The sequence below is a fragment of the Genypterus blacodes genome, unplaced genomic scaffold (assembly GCF_046128005.1).
Source record: "Genypterus blacodes isolate CSIRO-AG114 ecotype Tasmania unplaced genomic scaffold, CSIRO-AGI_Gbla_v1 ptg000098l_1, whole genome shotgun sequence".
NCBI classification, from domain to species: Eukaryota; Metazoa; Chordata; class Actinopteri; order Ophidiiformes; family Ophidiidae; genus Genypterus; species Genypterus blacodes.
The window spans coordinates 571,790-585,461 of NW_027466902.1; the positions used below are offsets into that span (position 1 = coordinate 571,790).

The 13,672-nt window shown below is 43.3% G+C and overlaps 1 protein-coding gene across 13 annotated transcripts in view; it reads left to right on the forward strand.

Moving 5' to 3' along the window:
* Nucleotides 1-2,548: 2,548 nt before the first annotated feature.
* ahnak (AHNAK nucleoprotein) overlaps nt 2,549-13,672 on the forward strand; it is a 36,427-nt gene continuing 25,303 nt past the window's right edge. For all 13 annotated transcript variants that reach the window (XM_076159616.1, XM_076159623.1, XM_076159626.1 and 10 more), the window contains exons 1-2: nt 2,549-2,805; nt 10,143-10,204. The gene's annotated coding sequence lies outside the window, so the exon portion shown is untranslated. The remainder of the gene's footprint in view (nt 2,806-10,142; nt 10,205-13,672) is intronic.

Below are 13,672 nucleotides of genomic sequence, written 5' to 3' on the forward strand. Positions count from 1 at the left end.
GAAAGTACTTCTTTAGCATTGTATGACAGTGATCATTTGAAAGCTGCAGGGACATTGTTTTGCAACGCTCAGTTAAGTATACATGTTCACACCTCATTAGATGTCTGAAAAATACAGGAACTTGAAGCTGAAACTCTTCAAAGACAACAACAGCCACACCTCAGTGGCAAAAACTCAAACATGCATTGGAAGTGAGGAAACAGGTGCAGTAGCGGAAAATCGTCTTGTTTATCTGTAAAGCAGTGCTGAGGGTCAAACTTCCAATCCTGCACACAAGACACCAACAAGGGAGGCAGTGGCTCAGTGGGTAGTCCTTCTGCTCGGGAACCGGAGGGTCGAGCCCCTGCCGAGGTGCCCCTGAGCAAGGCGCCGAACCTTCAACTGCTCCCCCCTCTGCGAAGGGTGGTAATGTAATGTAATGTAAGTCGCTTTGGATAAAAGCGTCTGCCAAATGATCGTAATGTAACAAGTTATCAAAAGGGCACCTTCTGTGCAATGCATTTTATCTGTAGAGTTAATACTATGATGTAATCCACACAGTCCTGCAGCATTGATATTAGGAGCCTTCTTACGTCTTTAACATTGTTTATTTACAACACCTTTATGCAATGCCATGCTTCATAGAGGGTCGTCTAGGGTTCCTGCTTATTCTACGCATAGTTGGGATTTCTGCTTCACTTTTATCTCAGCACGAATGCAGTGAAGCATGAGCCCACATACGCACACAGACAACAGACAAACGCACACATTGAGCACAAATGCATAGACAGTGGGTGCTCTTCTTTTGTTGGAGCGCTACACCCTGGTTTTAACAGAAAACAAAATCAGAGCTCTCTTGACTCACTGTGTAGTAATGTGGTAAATGTATCTAAGTGTGTGTGTGTGTGTGTGTGTGCGTGTGCCACTCCCTGTTCGCTCCCTACAAAGCCACGCAGTAACTTCCTCTGTGTTTGCTCTACTCCTTGCCTGTTTGCTATTTCACTTCTGTGAGCATGGGCGTGACATGTGGCCAAAGAGGAAAGAGGTGTTTCAAGGACAAGCCTTACGCTGGTGTGGACACACACACACACACACACACACACACACACACACACACACACACACACACACACACACACACACACACACACACACACTCACCACACACACACACACACACACACACACACACACACACACACACACACACACACACACACACACACGCTCACAAGTCACATGAATACACATCACAGTTGCACAGAAGGATCAGTTTCATTTTTCAGTAACTGCGTTCCTTTTATTGTGTTTATCAGTTATAATCCCAGGCTGAACTTGTCTGAGACCCCACCCCATGTGTCTCAATAACACCTGTCAGCTCTTGAATTTGTGCAACACTTGAACGCACAACTTCAAGACAGAGTTTATTCACTTGAATAAACGCAACAAAACGTCTTTTTAACATTGGAAGTAGTTCAGACAGCGTCCTGTTTATCTTGGACCTAAGCCTCTCCTAAAGCATCGTTACAGTAAATCATAGCTGGAAAGACTTCATACTTTGTTGTAAAAGAAACAGAACCTAAAACTAAAAACTACTACTACTACTACTGAAAGTACTAAATGTATTTAGTGGATTGATGAGCTGTTAAATAAATAAAAACATAAAAATCTCTCCAGTACATACACACGTTGTCTTTAAACTTAGCTAAAGGGCTCGGTGCTGAGTCATTATGTTTAATGACTGTGTGAATTTGTGCAGTAATGCGGTAGTTGTAATCATATGTTTACATCATATAATAACTAGTGTTGGTGTCTTACTATCTGAGCTTCATCTGGAAGGCTGTGGGGTGTCAGTTTTCAAACTGATGAAGGTGACAAGAAAAAAAGAAAATGATACCATAATTAATCATAATGGTTTCTCTGATCGATGTATGTGTCCATGTATTTTGTAAAGCAGTAAAAGACTGCTCAACGTGGTTATGACTAGTTACCGACACTGGTTAAATGTTATTGATATTATAAAAGCATAACCTTGGTTGTGTAATTTAGATCCTAATATAATAATAATATAACATAATATAATTTAATATGGATGCAAAACAGTTACGTCAATGTCTATAACTGCCTTTCTGAATTTTTTTGAAATTGTTGTGAGTGAATGTTGTGTAAATTGTTGAAAGTGCTGATTCAGCTCTTTTCGGTGTCATTTTTTGTCCTGTGTTTTAAACATTTTGCCCTTCTTGTCTACGAAGAGCTGCAAACCCACAAGCCACAAACTTTTAACCATAAAGTTGAAACATCTCTGAAACAATGCAAGTGTTACAAATGGTAAGTTTTCATAAATGTTATATTTGTTATCATGTTACAAAGCATCACAGTGCAGTGTCTTGGTGTTTCTATTTTTCTGGCCACTTGTGTGTACTTCTCATGTTACACTTCATCAGAGCCCGTGATGAGAGGCAGTGGGTGGGCTCCAGGCCTGGAAGGGGCCACTCCCTCTCACCGGTCCCCGCCCTCTGTGCTCCACTCCCTCTGCAAACCAGGAGCCCTACCCTGCTCCTTGTCCAACCACTCTGCCCAGCCAAGACCAGCAGCCACTCAGAAAAAGACGTGAAAAAGCAGAGAGGAGGGAGGGCGAGAGGAGGAGAAAACGCCCTGGAAATTTGCTTGATCAAGTAATAGAGAAAGAGTGACAGAATATCTTTTGACTGCAAAAGTTGTGACTGGAAAGACGTGCTTTTCTTGGGCTCGGGACAAGGGGAAAAGACATTCTGCCAAGGATGCTCAAGCTGGTGTGAGGCTTCTCGGCGCCAAGTCTGCGCACAGGTAAAGATGCAATTTTATTCTTAACTTTTTAAGGTAAACATTGTTTGAGTATTTTTGGATGATTACAATACTTTGCTGTCAGCTGTGCATTGCTTAACTCTGTGATCCTGTTAAATAAAAGTGAACTTATTATAACTTGGCCAAAGTTAAGAATTAAGGTGCAAAAGTGAGAAAACAGGCTTATAAATCCAATATCCATGTTAAATTGAAATATGGTGAGCGTGTGATGTGAGTGATACATTTGCAGAAACTTTTTTCTCACTCTGTGGCGTTTGTTTATCCCTTGTATTCGCTGGTATTCATACAGAAGCTGCTCTGTTGTGTTTTATTGTACAACTGTTGAATATCGTTTTACTTAAGTTGTTTGCTGAAAGTTTGAAAAGTTGCAGAAGTTTTGCTTTTGCCTAAGCCTGTATTATTTACTTAGCAAGACACAAGAGGTGGGTGTGTACCAGCACCACCACATGAATGCAGATGATTTGACTGTTGCGCACTTTACTATTCGAACTGCGCACAAAGGCACACCTTTCTTTTGACCTGGCAAGCTCAGCACTGGAGCAAACTTTATGACGGAAATATGTTTTCCTACGGCTGTAGATGATTCCTTCAGAGAGAAAAGTTCACACTAAAATGTCCCTCTTCATTCCTGCTGTGATTTGACTGTAGTGCAACGTGGATGTCCTTCATACACGTAGACCTTATGGGATAGCCCACAATTTTTTACAACACTAGAGGATCCTACACACACACACACACACACACAGAGAGGGAGAGAGAGAGAGAGAGAGAGAGAGAGAGAGAGAGAGAGAGAGAGAGAGAGAGAGAGAGAGAGATAAGAATTGTACTGGAGGAGCAGAATGATAACAATGAACAATGATAACTGTTGATGTTATCACTTTTCCCTTATCTGTCCAAGGGTCCATCTGTTAAGTCTTGCATACTTTAATATGTAAAGGTACTTCCTTATGTGAGCCTGCAGCAACAGGCTAGGGCGTGGATTGCTCTCCTTCACCTCCTTCCACTCTCTCTCTCACACACACACTCCCTCTCCTCCCTCCCTCCCTCCCTCTGTTTTTTGCTTCTCCATGTGTCACAGAGGCACACCCTTTTCAGACACAAAAAAAAACTTCTGCAAACATTCATTTCAGTGGTTTCCCAAGTGAGAGCCCTCTAAACGCCACCAAAGGTTATTCTTTAGGGAAGCCTGGAGGGTCTCCAAGTTTAAACAGTAATAATTGAACAGATGTAGGGATGAAGTTGGAAAAGCCTGGTGAAGTTGGATAAGCATGAGTGTGTCTCTGGGTCTGTGATACCAACTGAATGGTTTTTGTCCGAGAGTTTGCAGTTATGTGCAAGTGTTACATAATAGGATATTAAAAGCAGGCTGTGCGTATTAGTGTTGCTGCTTTGTGCTCAGGCATGTTTCTTTTTTGTTTTTTGTTTTTTGGACTGACTTTGGAAATGTTTTTCTTTTTTTTTTCTTTCTTTCTTTTTTTTTTCTAACCCTGGATCTCTTAACCTGGGCTCCTGGCCAGGGTGTGCAGGGGAGGGGAGAGAGAAAGGGGGAAGAGTGAAGACGGAGGCAGTTGGGAGTGAGAGAGGGGGATGGGCGGGGGCTGGAAAGGAGCAGGGGTGGGGGTGAGCGCGGGGGGAGTTGGGGTGTGGGGGGGGGAGTAATGGAATGTCGTGGTTTGGAAAGACAAGCTAATTGAAACCAGGTTTGAGGCGTGGAGGGGGGAGCTAAGACTTCTTCGCACATTCAGAGAGAGAGAGAGAGAGAGTGAGATGGATTTTGTCTGCCATTAACTAAAGGGGTATTTATGCGCGTGGCGAACCTTCGTCTACGCTTTTTACAGAGACGCCTCGTCCCAGGTGGTCCAACCTGGAATCATCACAGAATCAGTTTTGCATTTGTTCCAGCTTGTTCCTTCAAATAAAGGGAACGGCAGATTACAATCCACAGCGGACATAATGCTTTGATGAATCTGGCTTCAAATTCAAATTTCATTGTGTGTATATGTGTGTGCGTGTGTGCGTGTGGTTGTTTGGCCTCCATAACTCCCTCCTGCCACACCCTAAAGGCGTTTCACTGCAAAGTGAACTGCATCTTGCTCTGCTCTCCACGGGCTTATTCGACAACACATACTAAGATCATGTTGAGTGCCCCGCAGCTGTAAACGTCTGGTATTCCTCATACCGGTCTCGTCAAAGTGATTAATTTTGACGCAGTCTGTTTAAAGGGCTGAGTAGAAACGAGGCTCAACGTCATTTGAAAGCTGGTTTTCATTTAAGGTGTAGCGCTCTAAGCATTCCAATAATTCTCCTTGAATGCAGTGATAACATGGTGCCAAGAGTCATATGTCATGTAGATGTGTTCTTCCCCGAAGCAAGGGTAGGGATAAACTCAAACAGAAAACAAGGGCGGGATGTTTGAAGCTCTAAAAGTTTCCGAACTGGTTCTTGCCTGCCTACGGTTAAAAAAGCTCCAAATGTCTTTCAACGAGGCCTTAAACAAACAACGGTTGTCTAAACACTTGCGCTGTCAGCCGACGAAGCCAAGAACAAAAGCCGTATTATGTCATCACCTCAAGTAATGAAGGAATTTTGGAGTTTTCTGTACGTTCATTTCTGGCATATTTTCTTCAAGCTGCCGCTCATCCACGCAGCAAACAAGCATCCTCATTAGCTCGAGGAAATGGGCCTGCGTCACGGCAGCTCAGAGTCTTACCTCGAACGCGTTAAGATGCCTCCCCAGAGGCGCTATTATAGTTTTGGGTTCGCTGGTGGTACGGACAAGGGTGGCGGTGTTACTCAGCTGTGCCAGCCAGCATGAAACGGAAAGAACCAGGTCTCGAGCGCGCTTCCTCTGCCATTTCCTCATGGGTTTATGTTAAATGGGCGGTTGGAAGGAGGGACAGTGTGGGGAGGCGAAAGAGAGGGAGGTGAGTGTGGAGAGAATGAGATGTAAGATGCGGGGAGAGTGATTATCTTATGTTTATCACACTTGGTATTCATTTAGAAGTTGGGTTCTTAGATGTCCTAAAGTTCAAGCACACTAGCTGACGTCCCACCCTGCAGATTGCTTTAATTAAACAGTCGCTCCTGTGGGAGTGCAGACAACACACGACTGAATTCTTAGCTATCATACAAAATCGCAGTTGTTTTCTCTCCAACTGCAAATAAAAATTTACCCTAGCGTGCGATTTTCATCTCTCTCAGCAATCCGCCCAAGAGCCACTCCCTTCTCATCCATCCAGTGCTGGTTTGGAATTTGTCAGCATGTCTTCAGTATGTTCCTTGGAGTTCCTATCATTACTCGCCTTGCTGCTGATGCTGATTCATGCAGAGACAGCCACCACAGGTCACAGCTAATCAAGTCACACCCATGCACAATCACACCATTCAAACTCCTTAATGCTTTTGCCCTGAGAGCTTTATTTTCAGTTGCTGATTCGTGTTTGGTGCGACATTTGTGTTTTGCGATTGATGACTAAGCGATCGCCGTTTCCCCTGACACATCACAGGAACGAGAAGAAATCAGATCATTTACATGCATGGGCAATAAACTGACATAACATTTGGCCCACTGTGCAGTCTACCTGCTCCCCCTCCCCCTCCCCCCAAACCACACTCCTTCACATTGCCCTGAGCGAGGAATGCCATGTGGCATCTGTTACAACAACGCTGTTTGGAACGGGGCGCCCAAAATGTCAGGGCAGGAGGGCTTGGAATGTAAATTTAGAAAGACGTTTTGTTTTGTTTAGCTTCTCTTTATCTGGCAGAGTGCTGCTCAAGGATGCACTCCTCACAACTGCTACACTATCCTGCTCTGCTATACCAAGTATCCCTGCGTAACGCTTACTTTTCAAGAAGTTAAGCACCAGCATAGTGTGTTGTTGTGCCTATATATATACAGTATATCTATATATATTCTGCTAGGGTTCTCATTTGACCTTCTTCTTAACCTTCTTGTCTCCTGACCCCATGTGCGGATTGGGTCATCTATTCAAACAGCAGCTGTGGTAGACTGAAACGAATGCTGACTAAATTGCCTCCCTAAATTTAGTTGAAGACGACCTCTGCAAGATTACAACGGGATGTTTGAGTGTCACATGATGTCTGATTTCGTTGAAGAACGGTTTAAACTTCGCCAACCGTCTCGCTGGTTTAACAAGTTATACCAGCTAATAATTTGCATCCTATCTCAATGCAAATGAAAAGAGCTTCACTTCTTGTCATCTATTAATCATTGCTCAATGTTCCTGGCTCTCTTCCGCCCTGTGGCACCGTCCAAGAATCGCTTCTTTCATAACTTCATCTTTATCTGAAATGCCTTGTTTCCTTATTGTGGCAATAATGCTGCTGCTTCTGCGGCTACTGCTATCCTCAGCTTCAGATGATTTTAAAAAACAACTCTCCTCTTGGTTTTGCAACAAAGATTTGTTGCAAAACCAAGAGGAGAAGGTTTCGAACGTTTTCTTCACTTTTTCCAGTTTGTGCACAGCTTCTCCTGCCAAAGTCACAATGGTTTAATCAGCAGCAGGCCAAGTTGGCGTCAGTGGGCAGCCTTTGGTCTATGCAGGACTTGTGGTTTGGTTTAGGGCTGTGTAGACTATGGTGTACAGAACAGAACCATTTATTTGGGTGTACATTCCTTTTATATGCGTCACACATGCATGTCCTATCTGCATTTTGGAGGAAAACACAGAGCCGACACTGGACCCTGCTGTGTGTCTTTGTATCGTTGTAGTCGCTGTATGTGGCCCTTCCAACCACAATGGAGCTAGAGAGAGAGAGAGAGAGAGTTAGAGAGAAAGAGTGAGAGAGAGATACAGGGACTCTGTTCTGGTCTGTTTTGATAACGACACTGATTTGGTTTCTGCTGCTCCTGTGTGACTCTCTCTCTCTTCACTGAGGCCTTTTTATTTGCTTGTAATCAAATCTTATCTGTGTCTGATTTACTTATGCCTGAGCTTCAATAAATGCCACACTGCTCCTGTTTCGGTTCACTCAGCAGATTTGAGGCAATCAAGCTGATGGTGTGACTAAAGACCCTTTGATTCAATTGACAAATTGAACACATTGTGTTTTGACCTACTTAAGCACAAACGATGACGAGTTCAGGTATGTGCACACAAGGAAGGCAAGAGAGAGAGAGAGAGAGAGAAAGCAAACTGGGGTTGAAATGGGTGACTGGAAATTGGGCAAAGCTGGTAATGACAACACCAACAACAGTGATGATGATGATAATGATGATGATATTGCATGCTCAGATCAAGCGATCCTGTTCGGCCTGCCCTGTGTTGGCATTCTCAGTATTCCATTGCTCCCTTGTATCTCCATATTTGTTTGATGTGGCCGGTAGCTGTTGTTTGTTGGAGCAGAACCTGGAGTTTGGGGGTGTTGTGTTGTTGTGCAGTGACAGCAGAGAGGTGGGCACCCGGGCAGGGGTGTGGGCAGGGCTCAGGGTGGGCGGCATTGAGTAGAGTTTGTGCTGGAGAGAAAGAGGACATTTCTTTCGAGTTAGTCACTGTGGGGAGAGGCTGGGCTCCCTTCCAGCTGGCCTGACGGCTCTATCAAGGAATGTGTGTGACTGGAGGACTGGGTGGGGCCCTGCACTGAGCTGCTCTCTCTGTAAAGTAGAGCAGAGTCGCAGAGCGGTAAAGCGACTTCAGCCGCCTCGTGGACTGTGGTGCGGTGTGCCTACAGATCAACATGTCTTGTGTTTTTATTTGCTGTTGTGCCCTGGTGGAGACAACGCCTCACTTCACTGTGCGTGTTGTATCTGTGTGTGCGTGTGTGCGTGTGTGTTCTCAGAAGGCGGGGCCCCCTATTGTTTACCATTGTTCACTTTCATTTGTCGGTTTAAGATCAAATAAGATATGCACTACGCACTTTCACTCTTTATGTTGGACATCGATGTTATTCCACATTGATCTAGATGTGTAGACCACCTGTGTAGCTCCAGTTGTGTCTCTCAAATCTCACCTTCAATTCTATTTGTAATATCATTTTGTCATTCACTCAGCTCTTTATCTGAAGGCCACACCACATGTCTGATTAATTCATCCCTTTAAACGACAGTATAGACCAGTAAGTGTACACAGCTGCTGTAGCACAAGTACCACTACACAAACACAATGACAAAACACATACTGGCCGGCATTTATCTCAGCCGTGTGCCATCTATTTCAGCATGAGCCCACGAGACAGACAATGAATGCAATAATGTTGGAGAGGAGCTGTGGTGACAGGCTCGTAAAAATGTCAGATGAGAGTAACCCGGCTTAATATTTACCATTAATTAGCATATAACTGACACCTCATCTATTTGCCTCAAAGTTGCCTGAAGGCGCATGAACTAGTCAACACAAGTTAAAGTGTTTAAGTGATGTCACAAAGTGGTGTTATGGAGCTCTTTAACTCACTTTGCGTGTGTTTAAGAGTTTTCTCTTTAATAGCATGCGCATATAAACTCTTACTGTTTAGAAATGGTTACAGAAATACCGTTATTTGGCGCAATTTTTACTACAGTAATAAGCAGTTGAGATGATTGAACATAAGGGGCTGGGAGAGTGTGTATGTGTGGTTGTAGGGGTGGGGGTGGGGGGTGGGGGGTGGGGGGTGGGGGGTGGTAATGACAGGGTTTGAAGAATGTGTAACAAGAATTTCTCTGGGGGGGACATGCTCCCACCGGTAGAATCCTGCCGTTAAACAGGCCAAGTCTGGTTCTGTTATTGTGACTGGAGCCTTTGTTTCACCATATTTTGATTCCGATTAAAGCAATAATCCTTGTAAAACCTTTATAATTTCAGTATTTGCAACTTTGTGATTTGCGTTCCTGTTTCCTATTCCGCTTTTTGGCAGTACACTCTTGTCTCGGCGTAACTCAAACAATGGAACAACAAACGAGCAGGTCACACGCTTACTTTTAAAGTACTTTTCAGATCAGAATCCGTCTTAAAAAATGGATTTGTTTCCTACAAAAACAACCTTTATTGTTTTCAGCCGGAAAATATCAAATTCCCCCGAACTGAGCTCCATGTTGGAAGTGAAAAGCCATCTGTTGGGAAAACAAATACACAAACAAACTAGCCAATAATGTCAATAGTGTGTGTCAATAGAAGGGGCAGTTGTGTAAGATGTCATAATAGAACATAATAGAATGGTTATATGTCTTAGAGTAAGATTAAGGTATATGACAACACAATTTCTCCTTATCGTCACTGATGATGGAGGAGGCAGATTCCTTGAGCAGCAGAGCTTAGAGAATGACAGCTCTTATCATAACAGGAGCTTCATTAACCCAAACCCTGTGTGTGTGTTTCTGCCAACAGAAGTCAAGAAAAATAACCAAAGCACCAGACTGAAGCCCTTGGCCTCGCTTGAGCAATCCGCGGTAAGTGTCCCCACTGATCATTTAGTAATGCTGACGTAGTTGAAGACACCCACACAGCTATGTCACCCATCATTCAAGGCCATCTAGCCACTGTCACCTCACAACAGAGTTCTGTTATGTTGCTAAACTCCAAAGCTCTTCTGGAATGTTTGTTGTGAAGTCTCCTTTGAACCTGGAAGGTCATGCCACCACAATTCAGCTGTGAAAGGGCGGCCTTGTAGAAACCTGACACTTGGCTGCTTCTTGCTTCCTTGTCTCCTCTTTGCACCCCCTTCCACTATAGCTCGACCACCTGTTCCGCTCAAGCCCCTTTTTCTCCTTCTTATGAAACAGCCCTGCCAAAAGCCCGCCAAACTCACGCTGTTTTAACTGTTTGTAGCCGGCAGCTGTGTATGATTTGCTCCTCTTTGGTGGAGGTTAGTAGAATAAGGGATGTGAAAACTAAACAGTATGCTGCCCTTAAAAAAAAAGTATATACACAAATCCCTTTGTGGTTGCAGGCTAGCCAATAGGGGCTTTTGTGTAGCTGGATGTCCTCATATCACCCAGTTCTGCAGTTTGGCTACTTTTCAACACACATACCAAGCCATAGAAAAAGATGGAGGATGGACGGAGGAGCCCATCTCTTATTTTCTCCCTGCCTCCATGATTCCCTTCAAAGACTTTAGGCAAAATAGAATGTTGTGTGTCCTTTTACCATACAAAGATGTGTCTCTCAGCCATTTAAGAGACATTTAAAAAAAGAGAAGAGAGTCATCGGTCATGTTGTCTGCCTAATAGCTTTTAGTCATCAACTGCCTGCCTGCCTTATGATCCCCAGAACAGTGGTGTCCTTATTTGGCATGTGTTTACATCCTCGCCCAAATCTAATCATATGATCTTCATCGTTATGATAGTCGTCCAGCAGCATATTTCTTCAGGGTTTAAATCAATTTCAAAAGGATGTTAGATGCTGACTGGAAGTTGAAAGGAGGTTGACTTGTTGCTGCTTTTATTAAGGAATTGAAGCTGAAAATTCGGTTTTCTTGTATTAATGCAGTGTGTGTTTCTGTTTTCTGGCGTTTTGTGGAGATGTTGCAATCGTACCTCTGTATTTTCATTTGTTCACGGTTCGCTCTTCTTTACTCCTCTTCACCTCCTGTCATTGTCTAACAACCATTCCGTTGCTTTCGCTCACTTTCTCTTGGGCTTTTTTTTTTTTTTTTACCATTTCCTTTTCTCTCCATCTCCCTCTCACTCTGCAAGTTCCTAACTTTTCTCGCCCACAGCTTCAGCTCCTCCCTGTAGTGTGCTGCCAGGAATATGTCAAATATGTGAGAACAAGGACAACCCAAATGGTTTCCTTCAGATCACAAAGTACTTAAAAGCATAGTAAAGGTGGGAGGAGGACACACGTTTCAATATGGTGTACAAAAGCAAAATAGACGTGTGACGATTATATTGGGCTTTGTATTGAGTTGGAGACTTTTCTGAAGAAGCCAAGATCATGAGAAAAATGTTGGAATCCATTTTAGTCTGTTTTCGCTGACTGAATGAAGGGAGAATGTCGAAGTGAGCAGTATTAAAGTGACCCGGGGGAAAACTAAAATTCTTTAGGTTCAGTCCAAATCTGTGGGTCCTGGTTTTGATGCTGTTACTGTCAGTGTGGTATTTTAAAGTTAATCATAGAAGTTGCAGTTCAGCTCGACTTTACCCATATTTATACATTACTGCTGTGTTTGATGCATGATAGACCGGAATTGACAGGCAGGCAGACAGACAGGTAGAGGGTGAGAGCGCTGAGAGGCATCACATTACCCCAAAGCATTTCATACATTATACATCATTCCAAATAATGCAGTCGCAGTCTATTTATTGACTTGCGTTAATTGGCGTATGGCTCAACGTCTGACCTTGGATGCGGTCCACCAAACAAGTCAGACCGGTCCGCTGTCACTAAGCATTCCAAACCCTCACTTCCTTAATGGATGCACCAACATTTATTTCCTGATGTGATCCTCTGCGTTTAGATTAGCAAATGTTTTTCAGTCTTCGCAGTCTTTGATGTCCAGACAGGGAGCGGGAACAAATCGGAATTTTATGTGAATGAATCATGAGGGCTGAGGGTCATTATGCTGGGATGATGGATGGCCATGTAGTGTGTTGTTTTATGTTCCCGTTGTCGTCTTCTTCTCACTTTCTCTTGTGTAATTGAAGTATGCTGGTGCTGCGGTGAGAGTGACGGGTGGCTGTTATGTGATGCGTGTACAGATCCTTTTGAAACAGCTGTTCCTTTATCGTTTCCTCTGGTTCCTCTCGCTCTCAGTAGCCTGTTATCTAGTACAGCATTCAGTGTAATAGTCACCAACACCTCAACCATGTTTAGGGTGATTTATGACTTACTGGTGCAGTGGTGTCATTTACTGTAGTGCAACCGAGAGTGCCTTTTAAGCTTGAAAGGCCAAATAATGTGGAGGTTGTCATATTACCAGTGTTTGTTTGTTGTTGCTCGTAGTAGTTTTACTTAATTTTATTGAGCTTTCTCAACAATAATACAGCACGGTACTCTACTGCAGTATAGCTGAATGAAGCGTCTTCAGTTAGAAGAGCTGTTGGTCCTGTGTCTGTATTTTGCTGTTGATAATCCAAGTTACTATATTGGCAAAAGTGTAATGGGCTTTTGTAAGTTTTCTCTCCGTCAGTCACTCAGGCAGGAGCTTTGAGTAGGCGGGTAATATTGAGAAATGTGTGGTGGAGTGAGAAGACCCCTGACCTGTTCAAATGCCTGAATTTGCATTATTATAAATACATGTTACACACATACATCACATATCTATATAAAAGAAAATCTATTTTTGATAAAGTGCACAGACTAAAAACAAAAACCAATTTGACTTGCATGTTTATGGGCCATGGTGGAGGTATGCGCTCTATTGAGTGCCCCTCTAGTTCCTCACATTTTTACCCTGTGTGAGGAAAGTGCCAGACTGACATCAGATCATAACAGCTGTCTACAGGCGTACAGAATACATTTTCAAAACTCTGCTGTCAGTCAAGCGCTTATCTGACATGCTTGACAAAGATGAGCTTTTCCTCTGTCACTACCAAAGACTATTTTCTGCTCCTGAAGTTGTGTTTTATTACAAGGGAATCCATCTTTACAGCTACAATCCTGACAAAGCCCTTTTCACATATTTTATATTCAAGATTCCCTGAAATACATAGTTATTTGAGCGTAGAGATAGACCACAAAATCACACACGTATTGGTATGATATTAATTGATAAGACCAATGGAAAATGAGATAAAACGCTTGCTCTGGATTATGTTAGGGTAAGAGGCACCCAGCAGCAGAATTGTTCTAATTAAGATTTTTCGTTTTCCTGATTTGCCAGTGCCTCTCAGTGTAGTTTTGTCAGGAATCCCCATCAAAACACAGAAAAGAATGAGCGCTATCAAAATGGAAATGCTAGTTTGTACACTGAGTCA